The sequence below is a fragment of the Piliocolobus tephrosceles genome, chromosome 10, assembly GCF_002776525.5.
Source record: "Piliocolobus tephrosceles isolate RC106 chromosome 10, ASM277652v3, whole genome shotgun sequence".
NCBI classification, from domain to species: Eukaryota; Metazoa; Chordata; class Mammalia; order Primates; family Cercopithecidae; genus Piliocolobus; species Piliocolobus tephrosceles.
The window spans coordinates 86726314-86733642 of NC_045443.1; positions in this window are offsets into that span (position 1 = coordinate 86726314).

Consider the following 7329-nt stretch of genomic DNA (forward strand, 5'->3'; position numbering starts at 1 on the left):
GAGTGCTACCCTACTGACTAAGAAAGAATAAAAAGAGTAGCCATGTCCAGTAACATGCGAGTAGCAGGTCTGAAAGAGGGCAATCAAGCAATAGGGATCAGTGTAAAATGTGGGAGGCTGTTGACAAGTCATTCCACTTTCAGGAATTATTGAAAGGAAATAGTTAATGTAGCATAAACCAATAATTTACATGATACTATTGCTGATCATAGTAAACGATTGCAAGGAAGCTAAATATTCTGAAATAGGAAGTTGAGTATATAAATTATTAGGCATTCATACAATAGAAAACGACGTAATAAAGTTGTTTTTAAAGATGAGGTAAATGAGTTAAATGGAAAGATATTCCATAAATTGTTAAAGTTTGTGGGGAAAAAAACGTGTTGCAGAAAAACATATGAATATAAACTTGCTTATGTAAAAATACAAAAATATATGTTCCTATATATTTATGTAAGCATTTTTTAAATCCAAAACATGCCTTGTCAAACTTTTGAGTGGTTATTTCTAGAAGGAGGATTATAAGGGAGCTTTTTTTTTTTTAGACGGAGTCTTGCTCTGGCGTCAGGCTGGAGTGCAGTGGCGCAACCTCGGCTCACTGCAATCTCCGCCTCCTGGGTTCAAGTGATTCTCCTGCTTCAGCCTCCCAAGTAGCTGGACTTAACAGCCGCACGCCGCCACACCCGGCTAATGTTTGTACTTTACTTAGTAGAGACGGGGTTTCACCATGTCGGCCAGGATGGTCTCAATCTCCTGACCTTGTAATTCGCGCGTCTTGGGCTCCCAAAGTGCTGGGATTACAGGCGTTGTATCAGAGTACTTTCAAAAAACATTTTATAAATGTAGGCATGGTATGAATTGTGTAACTTGAGCCTCTACACATTTATAATGACCCAAACAAATTTTTTTAAGGCATGTTACAAAGTTCAATCTTTCTCATGTACAAAATTTTTAAAAATGGAGAGTATATAATAATACAGTTTCAAAATATACAAAACAAAGCTTGCTGAAATTAAAGGGAAGGATAGACAATTCAACAATGGAAGTTATAGTTTTTTTTGTTTTTTTTGTTTTTTTTTTTTTGAGACGGAGTCTCGCTCTGTTGCCCAGGCTGGAGTGCAGGGGCGCAATCTCCGCTCACTGCAATCTCTACCTGCTGGGTTCATGCCATTCTCCTGTCTCAGCTTCCTGAGTAGCTGGAACTACAGGCTCCCGCCCCCACGCCCGGCTAATTTTTTGTATTTTTAGTAGAGAGAGGGTTTCACCCTCTTAGCCAGGATGGTCTCCATCTCCTGACCTCGTGATCCGACCGCCTCGGCCTCCCTAAGTGCTGGGATTACAGGCTTGAGCCACCACGCCCTGCCAAAAGTTGTAGATTTAAACATCCTCTCTTTGCAACTAATAGACCAACTATACAAGATGTCAGTAAAAATATGGAAGATCTAAACACTATCAACTAACTGCAACTAGTTGACATTTATAGAACAATACACCCAACAACTGCAGAATGCATATTCTTTTCAAGTGCCCATGATATGTTCACTAAGATAAACCATATGATAGGCCATAAAACAAGTCTCAGTTATTTAGAAATATTGAAATTATACAGAGTTTGCTTGTAGCGACCATGAAGGAAAATTGGAAATCAATAATTAAATGTCTAGAAAAATCCTAAATGTTTAGAAATCAAATAATACAATTCTCAATAATCCATAGGACTAAGAAGAAGTTACAAGGAAAATTAGAAAATACTTTTAGCTGAATAATAATGAAAATATAACTTTAAACTTTGTGGATGCAGCTAAAGCAGTGATTAAAGGGGAATTTAGAGCTTTGAATGTTTATCTAAAACAAAAAAAAAAAAAGAAAAAGAAAAGAAAGATCTAAAATTAAGTATGTGAGCTTCCCACATTATAAGCTAGAAAAAGAGCAAAGGAAATCCAAAGTAGAAGGAAGGAAATATTCAAATAAGAGCAAAAACCAAAGAAATGGTAAGCAAACAAACAAACGAAAGTTAAAATTAGCAGAAGAAAAGGGTTCAGAAAAGCTTTAAGATCTCTTTCTCTAAAAAGTTCTGTAATTCTAAGTGCATTTAGCATATCAGATTCCTAAAGACTTTCTTCCTATCTCTGGGGGAGAAACAAATATTTATTTAGCAAGCATTTGTTTATTTGCTTGTTTCTTTTAGGCAAAACCCTATATAAGACATATACCATTCATACCCCAGAAAATAAGCAAGTACAGTAGGCCATCATATTCTGAAATTTCTCATCCATAGATTCAACCAATCTTGAATCAAATATATTCAGTAAAAAAAGATTTAAAATAGCCAGGAGCAGTAGTTCACGCCTGTAATCCCAGCACTTTGGGAGGCCAAGGTAGATGGATCAACGAGCCCAGGAGTTCCAGAGCAGCCTGGGCAGCATGGCAAAATCTAGTCGCTGCAAAAAATACAAAAATTAGCCTGGTGTGGTTGCATGTGTCTGTAGCCCCAGCTACTCAGGAGAGTGAGCTGGGAGGATGACCTGAGTCTGGGGAGGTAGAGGCAAGAAAGAAAAGAAAAAAAAGGAAAGAAAAGAAAAGAAAAGAAAAAGAAAGAAAGAAAGAAAGGAGAGATTAAAAATACACCGTAACAACTATTTATATAGCATTTACATTGTATTAAGTATAATTAGTAATCTAGAGATAATTTAAAGTATATGGGAGGATGTGGATAGGTTATATGCAAATACTACTCCATCTTATATAAGGGACTTGAGCATCTCCAGCTTTTGAGAGAGGTATCTGAGGGGGATCCTGCAACCAATCCCGCAAGTATACGGAGGGATGATTCTACACATTACCTATCTAATGACATGCAATGACTAAGAGTCTAGAAGCTGGGCATGGTGGCTCACGCCTGTAATCCCAGCACTTTGGAGACCGAGGTGAGAGTACTGCTTGAGCCCTGGAGCTTGAGACCAGCTTGGACAACATGGTGAGACACTGCCTCTACAAAAAATACAAAAATTAGCCAGTCATGGTGGTACATACCTGTGCTCCCAGCTACTCAGGAGGCTGAGGTGGGAGGATCACTGGAACCTGGGAGGTCAAGGCTGCAGTGAGCTGAGATCATGCCACTGCACTCCAACCTGGGCAACAGAGTGAGACCCTGCCCTCCTCCCCCAAGGAAAAAAAAAGAAAGCAAAAGAGTCTACCAAGTACAGGGCACTGAGCTTTCCATATGCATTTCATTAATATGCACAGTACTTCTATTTGTTCACGCATTCTACAGATAATTATTGACTATTTGATATGTGCCAGGGACCATCTTAGGTGATGGGTCAACATTAGTATTTACAAGCAAGGTATTAATGCTCCTATTTTATAGTTGAGAAAACTGAGTTTCAGAGAAGAAAAGCAGCTAGCTCAGCATCACAGTGTATTGTTAAGCAAAAATGTCCAACCCATCTGAAAGCCTAGTTTTTAACAACTATGCTACATGAAAAGACACTAAGCCACAAAGATGAAGGGACAGAGTTGAGCCAATATCTATAATAGAATACGAGAAACTATACAATGGCAACAAAGACAAATTGCCATGGGACCATGTTAAATCAACTCCTAACCTTTTCAGATAATTCAGAAAGCTTCTGAGAAGAGGTGACTTTTGAGCTGAGACTTGAAGAAGAAAAATTTGCCAAGAACGGTGGCAAACACATAATCACATTTAAAGTATACAATAATCCTGAAAAAATTAGCATTATGGTTCTATCACATAAGAGAAAACTGAGGTCAAGAGAGAGGAGGGGCCTTGTTCAGAATCAGAGAGTTACTATGGTATATGCCAATATCCGTACCAAGCATTTCACAGCCATTGGTCTCCTGACAATCCTTAGGTTTAGACAGTACCGCCACTAACATTGTTGCCTCTTGGTCTTGCCTAGGTCTTGGCAATAGCTTGTGCATTAGTGGTGAAGCTGGAATATATACCTATATCAGCCTTACTCCCAGACCCAAAAAGTAGGTTCTGTGAAAGTTTTCTTGCGTATGAATCCAAGTCCTGGGTTCTAAAGGGAAGAGTGACCTTAGGAAAGAGAGATATAAAATTAATTTATTTAGGCACATGTCAAGAAATTCGGTCTGACCAGGCACAGTGGCTCACACCTGTAATCCCAACACTTGTGAGGCCGAGGCAGATGAATCACTAGAGCTCAGGAGCTCAAGACCAGCCTGGGCAACACAGTGAAACCCCATTTCAACAAAAAAATACAGCCAGGTATGGTGGCATGCACCTGTTGTCCTAACTACTTAGGGGGCTGAGGAAGGAAGATCAGTTGAGCCTGGGAAGTCAAGGCTGCAGTGAGCCATGTTCACGCCACTGCCCTCCAGGCTAGGTGACAAGTGGAGACCTTGAAAGGAAGGAAGGAAGGAATTCCTTCTTCCCACCAAAACAAATCTCCAGTGCACCTAAAATAAAATAATAAAACCCTAAAAATGCAGATTATCACTTCAAATTAAGGAACAGGCTTCGAATCATTTTTTTTTTTTTTTAACCTCACTTCTCCCCACCCATCCCTACAGGTTAATTTACGCACATTTCTTAAGCCAAGTCAAAGAACTAGCTTAACTCTAGTTTCCCTTGGAAAGCGTGACTCCAGGCTGCCTGAGCTTCCTCTGTCCTTTTGTGACCTCCTGATGACCTGGGAGTTCCACCGACTTGTTAGGGCCTTTCCGAGCCTTGAATCTACACATCAATGGGATTTAGTTTCCCTTTTGCTTTAATGACTCCTCAGAACTTTACTTATGTAGCAATCCCACCCACTTCCTTTCTTGTTTCTCTGGTCATTACGGGCTATAGCCCACCTCTCCTTCCCATGCAGGCAGGTTCTCAGGGACAATGGTGATTTATTTATTTACAGTTCTCCTTATATTTTGTTTGGTTAGCTTTTATTTATTTATTTTTCTCAGGTAGGGAAAAAAGCTAGGTTATGTCTTTGGGTGTCAGCTAGTAATCCTTCCACTTTTCTTCCCATGTAACCACCACCACCCCCCTTTGTGTGTGTGTGTGTGTGTGCGCGCGTGTGTGTAATTACAGATCTCACCTCACCAGTTAGATTTTAAATTGGTCTATCTTTAGGCTGAAGAAATCATCTTGAAAATTCAGAATCAATACAGGAATCATGCTACTAGATTAGTATCACTAAGACTCAACATCTAAAAATTTAAATATATATATATTTAATATATATTTAATTTTATTATTAAATATATATTTAATATATATTTAATTTTATTATTAAATATATATTTAATAATAAAATATATTTAAATATATATGAAATATTTAAATATATATATATATGTTTTAAAAAGAAAGAAGAGGAACAGAAGAATTAGAAAATGTTTGACTCAACTAGCTCATGCATGCAGTTTTCCTACCTGTCCTCCAAAGAGTGAGGGAAAGACTTTGGTAAGAATAACCAGCATCAGCAAAACCCCACAATTCTGAAGCACAACCACACAAAATGCAAAGGGATATTTGGCATAAAGGAAGTAAACTTCACAGAAATTGCACATGGCCATGCAAAGAATTCTGCAAATTTAACATACCACAAAGAATGTATTGAACAAATTTTGTTATGAGTTTTCAAAAGCCTCTCACATCTCTCAATGGTCTCCAAAGTAAACACATCTCCCACACTGTAGCATCCATTACTATAGTTTTGAGTTTCTGCTCTGAAATGATGCAATCTTCTACTCAGCACGGCTTCCTAAATATCTTTCCCAAATGATGGAGAAACAGAATTCAACTTCACTTCTTCCATTCCTCAAAGAACATGTCATGCAGGGCTGCACGTTAGTGGCCATCAACCAGGAAATATTTAGTAAACAGAATTTGTACTCCATTTATTCTGAGTTTACTTTTAGAAGCCACTTATCTCTTTTAGAAGAACTTCCCTTGCCAATCACCTTTTGGAAAAGGCCTGGAAGAGACACTCCCTGAGGACGTGCAGAATCCTAGGTCAACAGCATATGCAGTGGAAATAAATAACTAAAGTATTAACATCTTAGGATGGTCCCTTTCCTTCCTAAGTCAATCAGTCTTCCAGAGCAATCGAAACACATATGCAGGTGTACACACATAGACGTGGGTGTACACACACAGACACACACACACACTGTAATGTCTCCTCTAGTACATTCTTTGATATGTGACCATTATTTCTTCTCTAATAACTGTGATTAAAACACCCAAAATAAGGAATGTCTTTGGAGATGGAAAGGCCATTAAAATTCATATTGTTCAATGCTCTCATTTTGCAAATGATGACGCTGAGATCCAGTATGTTAAATTTATCCCAAAGAATTTATATGCTCCTAGAAGTTTCAGATAAGATTAGAATTTCTCCTTTTGAGAGCTCTTAGCGGAAAGATCAAAGGCTCTGAGGTCAGCCGAGCCCGGTTTCAAATCTCAGCGCTGCTGTTTACCACTTGTCGATCCTAGATAATTAATCACTCTAAGCCTTCATTTTCCCATCTATACAATGGAGATAATAAGAGCTGAAAGAATCCAGAATATAACACTGTGAAGAGTTTTCTTCTAAACACCCATTATCTGCTTAAAAGCAGAACCTCCCAAAAGAATTCAACTGTTAAAAATCCCCTCCCAGGAATTTTGTAACCAGGAAAGATTGAAATCACCTAAACAGTCATTGTCACAAAATGATTGTATCTCCCATCTATTCTCCTACAGGCCTATTTATCTTTCCTACAAGTCATTTGTTTCCCTATAAGTAATCTTCTCCCTTTCTCCTTCACCTATTCCTTCACCTCTCTCCTTCACCCAATTCTAAGCACCTCCTTGAGTCATAATTTTCAGTAAGTTCCCAAGTACTTCTGTGAATAAAAATACATCTTTTCTCTGGCTAATCTATCTTTTGTGAGTTTAGTTTTCAAGCCTCCAAAAGCTAAAGCTAAGAGGGTAGACGAAAAAGTTTCCCTCCCCGCCAGAGTTAACATGTATTAATTACTTACAACGATCAAGGCGCTGTTCTAATCATACTGAGTGTATTAATTCAGTTACTTCTGACCATGTCTTTTTTGTTATTTTTCTTTTAGAGATAAGGAAACTAAGGCATAGAGAGGTTAACCAACTTGCTTAGCGTCAGACAGTTAGTAAGTGATGGAGCCAGAATTTGCACCTAGCAGTCAAGCTCCAGAACCCTTGTGCTTAACCACTGTATAAGAGTAACCTTACCTCACAAGAGGGTACTGAAGATGAGATGAGATCATCTGCACACAGCATCCGGCCTGGCACAAAGGAAGGGCTCCATAAATGTAGATGCC